Below are 16,343 nucleotides of genomic sequence, written 5' to 3'. Positions count from 1 at the left end.
CATGTTGCCAAGTTTTATTAATGTGATATAACTCTGTATCTTAAAAAGAAACACACTATTTTGCATTTAATCGTGTATATAACTCATAAGTATGCTGTAAAATAGGAACATACTACTTTGCAAGCGAAAAACCATAATGTGCGTGGTCCAATGAGCGCCTTACTATATATAAAAGAAGGTGTCAATAACATGGATGCCTCTACTTAATAACAACACAAGATTCGACAGTAATGCCCTTTCAATGTAGCTTACTTTGAAAATATAAATCAGTAACGTATTTTCCATATACATTGTTAAGTAAAGATTGGCCATTGTCCGTTTGATGCACTTGTAGACAAATTATTCACTGCTGTTGAATATATGACCTAGCTGAAGCGAAGTCGAATCATGCAAACTATGTATCACTTTGCGTAAATAAGAATCTGTCTCACTACTTTTCAATAGATTTCTGTCGAAGTACTGAAGGAAATAAAATGTATGTCTCGTGAGAGTTCGATGAGACTTTTAGAGAATTGCCATCTATCAACGTCATATTATTGTTAAGTTGGTGAATACAAATCTCTCCGATATGTTACCCGTATGGGACCGTCGCTTGCGTTTTCCTTTCAAGGCTTGCAATTTCCTTAAATTGGTTATTCATCACTATTATTGGAAATGTCAACCACTATTTAGTTGAAAGGAGAAAAACATGTTCTTTCTTACATACAGTTCATTAAAATTCATAAGGCGGTTGACAACAAATTCTAGTCACAATTCATATGCGTGATAAGCATAACAATTAAAGAGTACACGTTAGGAAGAACCTTTATTTGATATCTAAAGATGTTTAAGAAAGAGCAATGTTTATTTGGAATTGGTACTTTATTCTCATGTGTATTCTTTCACAATGATTATGAATGCTTAACGTACAAAAAATCTAAATAACCTGTTATGTGCCACAAAGACACGACTAACGTACAATATGATCATCAGCATTGGTCTGCTATTCATACCATGGTACACAACGGCACGGGTTGCAACAGGTGAAAAGGCTGCCTATACTGGTGAAGCCTCTTCACTTCGAATTTATTCTCACGCATCCATGTTTAAAAAAAACAAAGTCAGTAATGGTTTTGTTGCCGAAATTTGTAGATAGCTGCATTGATGCCACCTGTCTTAATTGATTTCCTGTTCTTATATTTTTGGACATCTTCTTTTATAATAATGCAAATAAATTTCTCAAATTCTGATTGGCTTAAACACTTTGTATACTTTGTCGTATAACCGTGAAGAACCGAAGCACGCACAAATTACAATGTGTTTCTACATCGAGGAGGGTAAACTTCGTGCATGTCATGTGTGCATATTTTTTATTGCTTTTTTGGGGGGCATATTTCTATATTAAAATGTCATTACTTCAAAAATATAGTTAAAAGTTACACAGCAATGATGACTTTATTGTTAGATTACCTTTCATTGTGCAACGTTAGCGAAGCCATTCATTACGTATGTCTTTTCCCGCGCTTTTTGGAAACTGTCTAAAGTTGCTGGATTTTCTTGCGTTATTGTAAATTCGTTATACAAGTTGGTGACGGGATATATAGCCTTCGTGACAAAAATAATACCTTCGGCTAGTGCCCGGGGTCATATTTATCTCATTTATCACATTTTGTATATCCAATCAGCAACTTGTATAACTAATAGTATATACACAAGGCCATATATACAGGATTGCCTATGCCTTCTATAAAACGGTAAAGAAGTAAAAATCGCCCAAAGTCGTCAGAAAGTCCACATACCATTTTGAAACATTGACGCATATAATGAACTTTGAGAAAAAATTTAAACAGTGACACAAAACATATCCGTTTTAAATGTTTACAAACGAAAGAATAACAAAACCAAACAATAACATATGCATCGCTGTTATATCCTTGAGGAAAGAGATATAATCATACAAATAATAACATAAAGAAAGCATCATATACATTTAATGTAAATGACACAAAAAGATGACACAGTCATTCAAGTGACTCGACATACATCGTATCATATACCCTTGATACACATCAAAACAACAAAAGCTGAACCATCCATCCAATAACAGATAGATCACATGTCATTGATATACTCTTGAAACACATCAAAAGAAAACAGGAAGTCATCCATATTAATGCCAGATACAACACATAAAAAAGGGACATAACCAATAAAATACCAGATGCATAGCACCATATACTCTTGATGTATATCAAATAAAAAATGGAAGAAATCATACATCCCATACCTGATACATTGCATTATATACATATAACTCTTGATGCATATCAAAACAAGAATCGAAGTCACCAATCAAATAAAGCATTATGTACTTTGTATTTACATAAGAACGAACAAAAGGAAGAAATCATACATCATAATTATGATAGATAAATCGCACAATTTTCTCTTTATGCACATTCATACAATGAAAGAGACAAATCATCAAAATGCAGGATACATGGACATTAGACGACTTGCTGAATAGGGCAACAAAAAAGAAGCATCATTTCAAGCTTGGAAATAGAAAAAAATAAGAATCCCTAAAGAAAGCCCAATACGGCAAAATTGAAAATGTTATAGGCTCCGTTTTATTGAGCCTGTTCATTGAAAATAAATTCAAATCTTCATCAGTTATGTTCAAAATCAGGAATCATACTGAAAAGCTGCACCAAGCATGTTTGTTAGAATAAAGGAATTTCATCATTTTATCAATAACAAATATTTTAAAGATGATTACAGGGTGTAGAACGTTAGGAAACTAATACAATAATCAAATCCGGAGAAATACTTCAGTATAATACAAACACACTTCAGTCGAAACTTTTTAAACATATACACCTGTTTTGACTTTTTTATTGTATTGTGTTCTGAAATTCAGCGTTAATTATGCCAATATGCAATATTTGCAACATTGCCAAAACATGTTCACCTTGTTGGAGTGATAAAAATAGAGCGAACATCATACAGCTCTCTGGAAAGTATAAATAATAAGTTGCTAGTACACTACTTGAAAAACTACAATCTACCTGTCAGCGAGAGAAGTAATTTACATATGAATATACATATCTAAGACTCTATACAAGACAACCAAGTGTTGTATCTAAAATCCTTCATGTACAACATTTAAATGTAGTTACAGTTATAGCAACAGATATAAAACCAAGCTTTTCTTTCCAACGCATTAAAACAACAAAATGCATTATTTTTAATTTATACACATGTAGTTTATATCGTTATAAACTTCTATAACATTAAACAGTGAAAGTCATGGTACCACTTTGTAAGTGTTACTGTGACAATTACTTTAGAGACTTTTTAAAAGTATCATTATGAAATTCAAAAGCATTAAACAGAAAATCATTGTACCACTTTTTTTAGACAGTTGCCGTTAAAAAAGGTATACAACGAAATCTGGGTTTGAAAACAACATTTTATAAAAATAATCACTGACCTTGGTAACATGTCCAGTAATCCGTAAAATAAAATAATTCCACGTTTGAGCACTGTTCAACTGTTCTGTTCCAAGAAATTCTTTTCCCGTTCAAATGACACAATGATTACATTTTATATATCACCATACCGTATACCTTAAAAACGGTTACGTAAACTTTGGAACGATATTTATATATCCGTTTCAATTGCTAGACTAAACAGCTAGCAAAGTATTCCAAATTGTATACAAACACGCTTGCTTTCCAACCAACAATTTACTTCCGTATCTTTAAAGCTCGACCTTAGGATTGCACTAAGATTGTTGTGTTTTTCACTCTGAAAGATAACTATCTGGAAAATAACATGTTTTCCGTACCTACAATCGGAGAAATGTGGGATAAACTCTCTTTAGTTTCAATGCAGTTCTAATAATAAACCCTTCCACAGAACACTCTGAGAGTTACGGACGAAGAATAGTAATTATTGGGATTATTTAGGAAGTCTGGGTGTCGATTCGTGCGATCGTCTCAGTGCTATTGAATCTATTGAATCAAAACAAGACCGATTGTGCGGGGGAATATTAGAAATAACTGATGCTGATAATCACAAGTTCCGAGCGTAGTTTGCCAATTTATCTGACAATAGTATTTTGTTCTATAATATAGTATAATGTCATAATGATTTGCTTTTGTAAAGTTGTGTATTATAGACTATATTAGATGCATTGCAGGTTGATTTAATCATCCTAAAAAAACATTTACTTTGAAAGATATATTTTTATATAGTTATAGTAATGCATGTTATAGTCATTTTAATACAATAATAACACAATGCACGAAGCCAAAGACATAAAGAAAGATATATCGGACTTACTTCTTACGTCTAGATATTTTACTTATATGTTTCCTCAAGATAATGACGTGTTATGCATAAATATTACAGTGCGAGAACTTTATTTAATAACACAAAGTCTCTAGTCAATACTTTTGAGTAATAAATGTTTCCTTTGTCAAAAGCATTCCGATTTATTGGCGCGAGACATTGGTAATTTCGAGGTAAGCTCACGAGAAGCAGACGATATGAAGTCTCTCAGGACTAAACCCGTATTCATCAACTTTAATTGACTCTTACACTTTAAATAAACGACACTTCTAGACTATGTCAGAGCTTTTTATCGAAAGCTAAAAACTGTGTATCATTGAATTTGAATAAAAAATGTTCTTAATAATGTTTCACACACTGTAAAATTCTCGATCAAAAAATAGAAGAAAAACATATAAAAGATTGATTATTTGACTTATAACTCGTATTAGCGCTGTGCTCTTTACCATTTACATGATTTCTTATTTATTTTGTTATTTATGTTCATTTGTCATTATAACGTATGACGGTAAAGATGGTACCTGTTGAAGTGTCCTTCCTTATTTGTAAATGTAATTTACGCAAATAAAAGGTACACTATGTCTTAGGAATGATCTGTATTATTGTTAAAAAATCAAATATTTGTTAAATGATATTTCAACAATGTATTAAAACACATTATCTACCTGGAATGAAGTAGCCTTGAATGCTAACTAATTTGACAATCACTGTACTTTTAAAACTAAGCTCCCTTTAAAATCATAACAAATAAAATGCAAGTGATATATATGCGTGCTTTTTTCAATTATTTAAGTCACAGAACCTCATGATTTATTTTTAGATATGATTGTTCGATAAATGAAGGAAGTTTTACTAGATGTTCAACATTTTGGTTAAATGAATTGACAAAAATAAGTTGACAATTTCTGTTCTTTTGGCGTTGTTAAAATGTATAAAGCTATATATATATATCTGCTGCAAAAGTTAATGGTAGAAATTTATTTAAAAAACAAAATACCTCTTAAATGATGCTAGTATACAAGTAATATGGTAGTTTGTTGCCTTAGAGGCGAATAGTGCGTACACAATATAATTGCTAAACGGATAAAACCTACTTAAAAATGAAAAATATTTCATTCTTGAATATAATTTCAGTTTACGTATATTCATGTGTGTTAAATAGCAGAGACATTTTGTGTTACAACTCTCTCGAGGACCGGCCATAAGGCTATGGAAACAATATGATTTTACTGTTGTTTAATTTTTCGAAAATATTTAATAAGATATAATAATAGACCTACTGTTGTAGTCTCTTTAACATAGCCATTTAATTCATTTAACAAATTGTTTTAGTCACCAAGTGATAAAACCTTTTTATTTTAAAACAAGAAATTGCATCGAGTGAAATTATTATTATATTTTAGGACGTAGTGAAGCTTAATCACTGAAACAGCAGGAAATAAGTGTCAAGCTAAATTATACTAATGTGTCCTTGAAAAACCATTATAATGTTACCATGTTTTGGCAGATTTCAGAACAGATTTAACAAAAATAGTTTTACGAATAATGACAAATTATTGAGCGCATCATTATGTTCTAATGTTAATGGGTGAGGTAATTACGTCTTCATGCGGCGAACATTTGCACGCGACGAAATTCAGCTGCGACAAATAACCATATCAGACCCCATTTCCTGTGGATAAGGAGAAAGGAAAGAAAAATAATGAGATTATTGCATGACTTCAAACTGTTGTTTCTAAAGGGAGAACCTGATTACTGAACGTTTTATTTCGTGATATCAGATGAAATTCTTGGATTGTTTATGGTTGTGTAGTCGGGTGCACGTTCTTTATTTTTGTCGAAAACCACAGCGTATACAATAAATGAACGAACTTTCCACTAATAATATGGAAGGAAAACATACAATGTAGTAGTAATTTAGAAATTTTTCAATTAATGTACACTTTGATAAAAAGTATGACAACAAGTAGAAACTTGAAAAAAGTGCTACTATTATTGTACAATAAACAAAGAGACGCAAATTTAATCGTGTGTAAGAATTTGTCTCGTTTAACAATGATAACGTATACATTTTGTTTTTGCATGAATTTTTTGAAATCGTTTACTTTCTTGGTTTTCCAGAGTTACCTTTAGGAAATGCAATGGACTATGTTTTTACAACACCTGTTTTTGTTTGTTTAAATGGCGGTTTGCGACATTCATAGCAAAACATCTTAAACAAAATTGTAAAAACCCTTTATAAAAGAATCGATTCATTTATTGAACACTTTAGCAGAAAAGTTGGAAATACGATCACTATAAACTTGTCTAGACTTGATCCCATTTTCAAATCCTTGTTGTATAGTAATAGCATCTATTATAGTAAGGATTTTCTCGGAATGTTAAAAATCTCTGACAGGATTATTTGTAGGTATGAAAAATGTGTAAAAACAACAACAACAACAAAAAAACCAAAACAAAAAAAAAACATTGGATTTATCAGTTTGTCTTTTTGATTATATAAAAAACTAAACACATTTTATTTCGAACCTGAAATCACCTCTACTATACGATCAAAATTTATCTAGAACCTTTTTATACGAGAAAAACTAGAGTAATTGCACATTTAAATGAAATTCCGAAGGGGATTGTTGATAAATTTTACGACGATCAAAGAAGAGTAAAGTGAATTAAAACAACATATTCTTTATGATCTCCCGTTGAATGGATTATTAACAAGATTCAGTGACTTGCAAAAGGAAATTTCAGAAGAGCACAAATAACTAATCAAAGCACAAAAATTGCATTTCCAATCTTTGTCTCAAGGGTAAATATTTCCTAAATGACACTTGAATTATTCTTTGAAACAGAACAAATACAATGCATGAAAAGAATCAATTCAATTATGTATAAACAAGTTCCACAAATCTAATATAGAAATATTCCCATTGACATTAAATATTCTAAAATCATTAAGGCTCTCAGAGAAGTTATTTTACTTGAACTAGAAACTGCTCAGCAAAATTTTGTTAAACGGAAAACTTTAAAAGTTGACAAACATATCCAAAATAAGCATGTTTCATGCTCGCATCGATTAACCGGTTCATGTGTTAATAAGTAGAAGACCGATACTGACCCCTGTCATATTAACAGAATGCTCAATACGCTTAATACGTCGAACACAACCTTGTCCAGTACATTTGCTCTACAACTACCCTTTCTTTGAGACTACAAATGGGCAATTTAGAACATCAAATATTTCAATCGAATCGATATAAATCGCAAAATGGTTCCCGTCTAAACAGCAGTGATTGGCCATTGATAAGAAAGAAATATCTCTTGGAAATGATAAATCACCATCCAGCAAAATTGTAATAAATCGCAATGATTCTCTCTACGAAAAGACGCTTACCAAAAATAGGACGATCACTGTTGGGTAAAAAACGACAGTTGATTCAATTATCTACGCAGCCATTACCACTGATCTAATATCATGCGCGTCTCTGGTCTCAAATTGCTATATATTACGTTTAATTCTACAGCCAGAACTTTTTCAATGCAGATAAAATGCTCATAAAATTATTTCAGCGATTGACGAGAATGACTTCTTCTTTTTAAACGCTTTGGAATATTGGTTTTCAGTCTTTGAAATGTTGACATTACTTTGCAAAACGACATAAATAAGACTTAACAATAAAAAACTAAAATATAACTAAAAAGTAAATAGTTTTGCCGATTTCGACATCAATAAATTAGAAATCTTATTTGTATAAGGGTACTACAGTTAAAATAAATTAATTTTTAATTTGAATAAACGATTGTTTGTCATTTCAATTTGAAGATATACTAATTTTATTATGAAATGTTTTTTTCTAAAACCATTTATTGACAGATAGGTAAATATTCAAAGATTGGTTTCTGTTTGACTTGATATTGACCTTGAATTTTAACGTTATGAACAAGTTTTTGTTTCTGTTTTTGTAAGAATTAAAAGTACTAGATGTGGGACATTTGAAATGTGTTATTTGTTTCAAATAATTCCTGCAAGTTTGTGTTCAACAAGTAAATAATAGTTTGACGTCAAAACAATAGCATACAAGAAAACGGACAATGTTTGGTTTGATAATTCGAAACTTCAATTATTATCTGATATACAATTACAATCTTAAACAAAAACAATTTGATATTTTAAATATAATTTAGTACATCGATCTAGATAACATGCAAAATATGACAGAAATGTGTAAGGTATAACAAGAATGAAAGTATATAAAACCAAAGCCCGTTTAAAACAGCTTGTTTATGAAATTTAAAAACAATGAGAAGATGTTTGAAGATAAGCAGTTTCGGTGTCATATAACCTAAGACAATGTGTACCAAAAATTTATGGGACTACTAAATCCTTGAACTTAATTTGCGTACACAATTATGCTAATGGGGTAATGATCGTCTAACATGTTTACAGGACAACAAGGTTCATTGCCCACACTTACTAATTTCTTGGCAGTGAATAGGCAGTTCGACCAAATTGAATGTAAATAGTAAATCTCTGCGTTCATGTTTTTACCTTTCAACAGTAAGTTGCAAAAATATATAATAAATTTTAAGCAGGACGTAAAATATTCTTAAATGTATCTTTACATTTAACAATTTTAAAGAAAAAAAAACCTAATTACGATTTACCTTAATTGGTACATTTCAGTTACAGTCTTAAATCTCTATCAGAAATTGTAAGTGGTATTGGTCAATGGCCGTTATAAACTGTATTATTACATACATGCAAATTAATTTAAAGTTAACATATTTGGAAACTTTACAAAATCTGTTTGCTTTTAAATTAATTAATGAACCCGATAACAACGCTGCAAAATACAAATTCCTATTCCTTGTAAATATTACAAGGTTTTTATAAACTATTCTGCTCACCATTTTGTAGGTAATAACAGTTGGGGAAATCATAATTATGTCCGTCAACACTGCGTAATAGTATATCAGCTAATCATACATATATGAGGCTTTCCGACTTTCAATACTAATGATGTTGTAAAACGTAAATTATTCATAACATCTCTTATTTACTGTAAGTTGATATACTTCTAAATCAGAAGGACAGTAAGAGGCCGCTTGTTACGGCCTAGTCTCTTGTTACCCCTAGTTGTTACATTAAATATTAAAATCCTATAGTATAACAGGCGACTAAAACCAGTGCAGAATAACAAGTACCTTATGCAAGACAAATATAATGATGCATTAATTAGACTACAGAAGGTCAACAAAGGACAACAACATAACTAGTTGTAAGTCGTTTTATAAGTATTATGCAGTCAATTATGGTATAATCATAGAAAAGGAATAAAAAATGAGTATATTTACCAAAACGCGTGATAGGGGCTTAAGTATGTCATGACACCTTTTCTTATCCAATTCAACTTTGACATGATATTCAGTGGTTCTCTGATTTAAATGGAAGCCTAAGTGCAACATGGTACCAAAGGTGGTAGTCTACAATTATGCTGAACTATGTGGTGGACATAAAAATAATAAAATATTCGGCTTGTTCCGGATGATATATCGGACATGAAATAATTCGAACGGTATTTTTATCCAGGTGTTTCAATACATCAAAAACAAATTCACCATTTACTTGTACTTGTTTTTCAGGAATCTTAGGAAGATAGTAATTCGTTTTCGAATTCAATATATTTTGCAAAATTAATAAAGCAATTAATGTGTTTCATATAAATCGTGCTGCAATTATATGTGATTATTATAAATAAGCTACGTACCTAAAGATGTTTATATTAAATTTAATATGAAAACATTGTCAAGTTAATATAAAAACATTGTCAACTATTCAAGACCTATCCTACCATTACCATTACAAAGCTGTACTTTATATAATGCAATTATTAAAATATCAAATTTTATAGAAAAAACTGACAAATCGAATTATGTAGAAAGACTGGCTGTAACAAAATGTGATTAGAAATTATTTACTTCCATTTCAAAGTATTATATTTTTATTATGATCGGATGTTTAATTTTGTTACTTGTTTGTTACTGTAATTATAGCATTTTGTTTCAAAATAAAATGTAAAGCAAATAAACATTAAGTTTGCTACATAGCTCTGTCCATGTAGCCTGTAAACACTGATATTTCCTGCTATTTTGTAAATACGCCTGCCACATATATAAAAATTGTAACTTTCTTGGAGCGAATTATGTCTACAATTGTAAGAGGCACAAAATATTATAATAAGCCTGCAACATTTTCAATTTTGTTGTGTTGAACTTGCTTTAGGGATTCTGTTTTTCTCTATTTTATTGTCACATCCGTTATATTTGTGCTGGAATGGAATGGCACTACTGTGTCACATTGAAGGTTCCATGATAACCGCCGTATGAACACATCTGCGGATTTTTCTAAATTCAAAATTACACCATTTTCGTGTTAAATGTTGAATTCTGCTTAAGCCGGTGCTAGGGGGCGTGGACGGTAACTTGCACTTTCCAGTACCGTCCATGAACAGGCTCAATCAAAACGAGCCTGCAACGTTTTCAGTTTTGTTGTGTTGAACTCTCATTAGGGATTCTGTTTTTCTCTGTTTTATGTAGGAAGGAACGAAAATAAAAAGTGAAATAAGCTTACTCAAATTTACAACTTTCATTAAGATTTTTCTTTTATAAAATAACAATCCTCTGAAATCAAAATGTATTCACAATTTTCATTAACGTGTTCAACGTTAGGAATATTGGACCACAATGAACATGTACATTTAGACTCTTCAAATAATGATGACGTTATATCACTTGACATAAATTATCTTCAATAGGTATAACGAAAAAGCGAAAAAGGCGGAAAAGGCTCTGAAGTGCTGTTTAAATGTTAGAAATCTGCAATATCATCAAGTTATTTAATCCTTAAAATCTTAAAACAGTACACTTTCTTTACATTAACACTTACATAAGCTCGTGAATATCTTGCAGAAACATGAGCTGTCGGTGGGACAGCTTGTTCGATTATTCCCTGACATTAAAAAGAACCTGGATTATAACTTCATAAAGGGCAATTATCTTTTTTTTTACAAAATGTATGTCAGAGTTTGTCCCATGAATAATTACATCCTATTATGCTTAAAAATATGTAAGTAAAGCTTCAACCAATTACCCTCAGTTGCTTTTGAGACACCAACTTTCACTCAAGCAAACTTTACCAATGTGTGACGCCGTCGTTGACGCCTGGGTAAGTAGACTATAGATCTTCAAGTTCTTCTAAAAGTCAAGATATAAATACCAAATGCTGATATTGATAGACTGGGGAGATACATATATTTGCCAGGTGAACTCAAATTAGGTTCAAAGATAAGAAAAAGAAAACTATCACTCTGGCCTAGAGTGTAATACCGGTCAATATAGACTTTTCGGATTTTGATTGAATCTAACCACAACATAATTTCTATATAGAATTTTTGGAAGTACTTTGCTACCTCAATATTTTAAATTACATCAGTAGATTCATTTTATCATATGTTCTTCACAACTCTGGTTTAAATTAGCAAAGGTATTTTAGATTTTTAGAATTTTATATGTAAATAGTAAGTCAACCTTTAGTCTCTTGTAAATCTTATAGATTGGCAATGTGCATTTATATTGTATTTTATATGACTGTATTTTAACTGTGTACATTGATGAGACTGTAATAAACTAATAAATAAATAAATAGACTGATATCTTTAAAAATCAACCAGCTAATCCAAGTAATAAAATATTTTTTAATAAAACAATGAACATTTTAATGTTTGACATATTCTGTTTCTAGTTTTTGGTATGTAACTATTTCTGCTTCAGATACTGATCAATATTGATTTAAAATATTATTTACTGTATAACGCTTGTATAATTTTAAAGGAAAACACTTTAATAGCCGGTGACACGGTAAAAACCTGTCAGACCGATATATAAATTCCAAATTTTCTTATTATATTATATTAAACAGTTAAATCTTTGTGGTCTAGAAATCTACAATAATTGAAAACTATACATCAAATGACTAAATGATTTGTCTCATTCAAAAGATACTGTGCAAACCCTTTTTAATTTTTATAAACACGTTCATTGTGTTATTCAAGATCTATAGTCTGAGCAAATGAACAAAGATGCTTCCATTATTCATAGAGAATCAATATATAAATGAATATGAAAATAAATAAATATAAATAAATAAATAAATAAATAAATAAATAAATAAATAAATAAATAAATAAATAAATAAATAAATTAATTAATTAATTAATTAATAAACAAATAAAAATGAATGAATGAATGACCTAGCTGTAAGCTCAAGATTTTTAGCTGATTAAATATCAGGATAGGACGTTTAAAGTACCACGTCGTAAGGAAGTCATGCCTCTGTTTTTTTCCCCAAAAACCTATGGATAAATTTGACCACAGACATTATTCTTTGAGCACTATTGATTACTGTCCGGGCCAAATTCATGGAAGAATTGTAAATAATCAGTATTCACTGATTTATATGTCTCACTCAGAAACCTCAAATTCTCTGAAGGCAAAAAATAAGTTTCATATTATCGCCAAAGATTATCTTCTCGACATGTCCTAAACTATTATTTGTATGTCCCAAGACGGTGACATTTTTAATGGTTTTTGACTTTATTAGACACAGTAATGGAATTGTCGTCTAATGTTTGAGAAATTTTACAGCGGATATCAATAAAAATGACTGACAAATAAATTGTTCCGATTACCCACGTGGATAGGCACAGTTTTGCTGACGAATACCTAATGAGATTTTCCGATTTGAAAAAACAACATAGTCATAATTCTAGCATAACAGATGCCTTGAAAAAAGGTTGAAACATTGAAGAATTGGCTGGATTATTCTTATGTTTTCGGCAATTTAAACCTTAAGGACAAAAGAAAATGTTCGTATTTTAATTATAACAGTTTTGGCTTTATCATATTATCACAAAGAGTACATGTATGACTATAACATAATGATACAATAAATACTCAAATGTATAAATACAAATGCAATGCAGTTGTAACATGTGAATCGAAGAAGTCTTAAATTGTTGTATACATGTAGAGCAAGAAGTATCATTAACATGGTGTGTGTTGTTTTTTGTATCAAATGCTTTAGCCTTAAAATCTGATTGACAGTAACGTGTAAGTCGTACATAAATTATCTTGTCAAAGTCTGAGATAACAAAGTTCAGTGTACTAATTTCTTGGCTTAAATATTCATCACTACGTGCACTCTATATGATTTGTATCTGTATTCATGGCGCCAAATTAACAAGGCTGTATGATAACAAAGTTCACAATTAACTGTGATTTACACCGTTCGTTGACTTCAAGCAACATCACGCAATAGTCTTTCAGTTACTTCAAGTAAATATTGGGACTCTCTTTGCAGTGAAATTATGAATTTATTGAATGTACTAATTATTGATTAGAAGCTCGTATATGTAGAGCAATCGTCAAATGATTATTTTTAAATACAGCGAGGGTGCGCTTTTATGCTACAATTTATCTTCAATTTGTTAGTAATTTATTTAACATGATGACTATATTACAGTACATACCAATTTAGAAGTCAGTATCAGTCCGGGAATTACGTGCGCTTTATCTACAAACATATATTTTAAAAAAAATTGGTTTCTAACGCAAAGTTCTTCTAAGAATATCAAAGGGTTTTTCTGGAATTCTTTCTACAATGTATTAATTTGCAGAAATGCTAAGAAAAAATTTAGTAAAGATTTTAAGAAGAATATAATTAAAATGCGATTTTCATTCGATTTGTATAAAAACAATTCGCATATTTGTGAAATCTTAGCCCTGTAAAAATATTGAAAAAAAGTTTCACTGTTTTAATTGCTAAACCCTGACATAACACACTTAGGCCTATCCACACTTATTTTTTGAGTCTGTTTTGTTTTCTGTATTTTGGAAAAAACAAGTTTTAAAATTTCATTTTAAAAATTTTTTAATTTTTTAAAAATAAGAATTTTAAAAGGGAAAATTTCAGTTTATTACATTTTATGAGATGCAAACAAAAAAACTTTTGATTGGTTTAGGTTTAGTTTTTTTTTTTTGGATTTCGGAAATTCCCCCCTTTTTAAGAAAGAAAAAAGTTTTTGCTCAGGACAAACGGTTTTCTCTGGCGGGGTTGAACTCTCGCGGTCAGTAATACTTAAATTATTAGTCCAACGCGTTAACCACTATGCCACGCCACCACTCTCATGGTAGTTTGCTAATGAAGTAATTTGTACATGATCAAAACTGCCAGAAACGCAAAAACGCAATTAAGAACTTAATTAGTAAGACATGGAAATGTCATGAGTAATACTCATTTACAGCATTGAAATAAATAATAATTTTCATGCACATCATAGTTCCTTTTGTGCTTACATGCTTAGTTATCTAATATTCATCTGAAATATGCATGCATAACATGCACATGTTTGTATGTAAATGACATCCTGACATGCAAGTATTTGCTTAAGTTCAATTTCCTAATTTTCATCAAGTAAATACCAACAATAGCGTACACACAAACACTTCAAGATTGAAAAGTAAAATTGTGTTTGCCTAAGGTTAAAATGTTTCCTAAGGTGTTTTCTTTCAATGCCGTTTGCAATTATTTTGTTATAGTATTGCTGAATATCTAATTTGTACTTCAGTAATGGGGATGCGTCATCCTTTTAGTTTCTAATTTTATTTATATTTTAAAAGATAAAATAGCAATAATAATTTCGTAAGAGCTGGAACTAAAATTATAACAAATATATATAATGATCAATCAAAACAAATGATCTTTTGTTTTGATCATATTCTCGAATTTAGTTAGTTTGTTTATTAAGAACTAAAAGTTTAATACGCTTACATCGTTGGCAAATATATACATTCAATAATGTTGACTGACTTACTGTATTGAATCAATTTTTAATAAACTTATTAACTCTAGATATGATATACATATGTCCAAATAAGTGGAAAATTGAATATCCGAATTACTGATTTATCGTTTCTAAGCCTTGCATATATCGTGTATTAAAGCATTCAAATGCCCCTGTCTGTTTAATAGGGGATGGTATGACGCGTATTAAAGTATATTATATTATCACATACTAATTTAATGCAAATCCGAAATCTTCTTGTACTAACAAATTAAAAACTTTATTATTTTTTCTCTGCCAATTTTCACTGAATGATACATGTACCAACGATAAAAAAATACAATAACAAAATCAACACAAGCTTCAATTTTTATTGAATTAAATCTCAAACTACCATATCATCAAGGAGATGAAACAAATCAAATTTGTTTTCTGAAGGGATGTTTTTCTCGTAAACATTAAGACAAGAATCGATAGTAACAAGAGATTCCATATTAATGACATCATACAAAAACATTCTTATTATATGTAACGTTTCTGAAATTACGTTAACAGTTTTAAAATCTAGGAAGATGCATGTATTTGTGTGACAGTTGTCTAATCAAGACTGAATATTGAATGGGTTTGTCACGCATTTGTATTTCTTGACATTTTTCATATGGTTCGTGTCTCACACTGAAATCTATCCCATCTGAAAAAATAATGCAACGGTACATACTGACACAAGATGTTACTGAGCGTGACAATTTTAGGAACTGTACTCTCAGATTGTTTACGTTTATTGTTTTTAGTTCGTTGTTATTGTCTTTTTCAGAGAAAACATTATAATAAAACATTGCGTCTTTGATGATAGGACATCAAACCTTCCATTATACGTAGTTACTATAATTATCAAACTTTTGTATAAAATCTATGATAATTGTTGTTCAAGAGCAGATGTCAAGATTCTGTACAAACGTATAAATGTTAGAAATAGAGAACAAAAATTTATTTCTGAACCATTACATACAAATAAATGTTCCCGTTTCAAATAGACCAGGTTTGTTTACTTTAAAGTAATGTACAAAATTCTGTTGCACACAATAGTATTTGTTGTTGTTTGAATTCAAC

The 16,343-nt window shown here is 30.2% G+C and overlaps 1 protein-coding gene across 2 annotated transcripts in view; it reads right to left on the bottom strand.

Annotated features, from left to right (window-relative positions):
* Positions 1–16,343, bottom strand: part of LOC132751147 (cubilin-like) — a 175,484-nt gene that overhangs the window by 97,920 nt on the left and 61,221 nt on the right. The window contains exon 1 of one of the 2 annotated variants that reach the window (XM_060741276.1): positions 3,473–3,868. The exons of the other annotated variant lie outside the window; for it this stretch is intronic. The gene's annotated coding sequence lies outside the window, so the exon portion shown is untranslated. Of the gene's footprint in view, positions 1–3,472; positions 3,869–16,343 lie in introns of those variants that run through there. 2 annotated transcript variants of the gene reach the window in all.

This window comes from Ruditapes philippinarum, unplaced genomic scaffold (assembly GCF_026571515.1).
Source record: "Ruditapes philippinarum isolate M1 unplaced genomic scaffold, ASM2657151v2 ctg764_1_1_1_1, whole genome shotgun sequence".
Taxonomy (NCBI): domain Eukaryota; kingdom Metazoa; phylum Mollusca; class Bivalvia; order Venerida; family Veneridae; genus Ruditapes; species Ruditapes philippinarum.
This window is presented reverse-complemented; position numbering and strand designations above follow the sequence as displayed.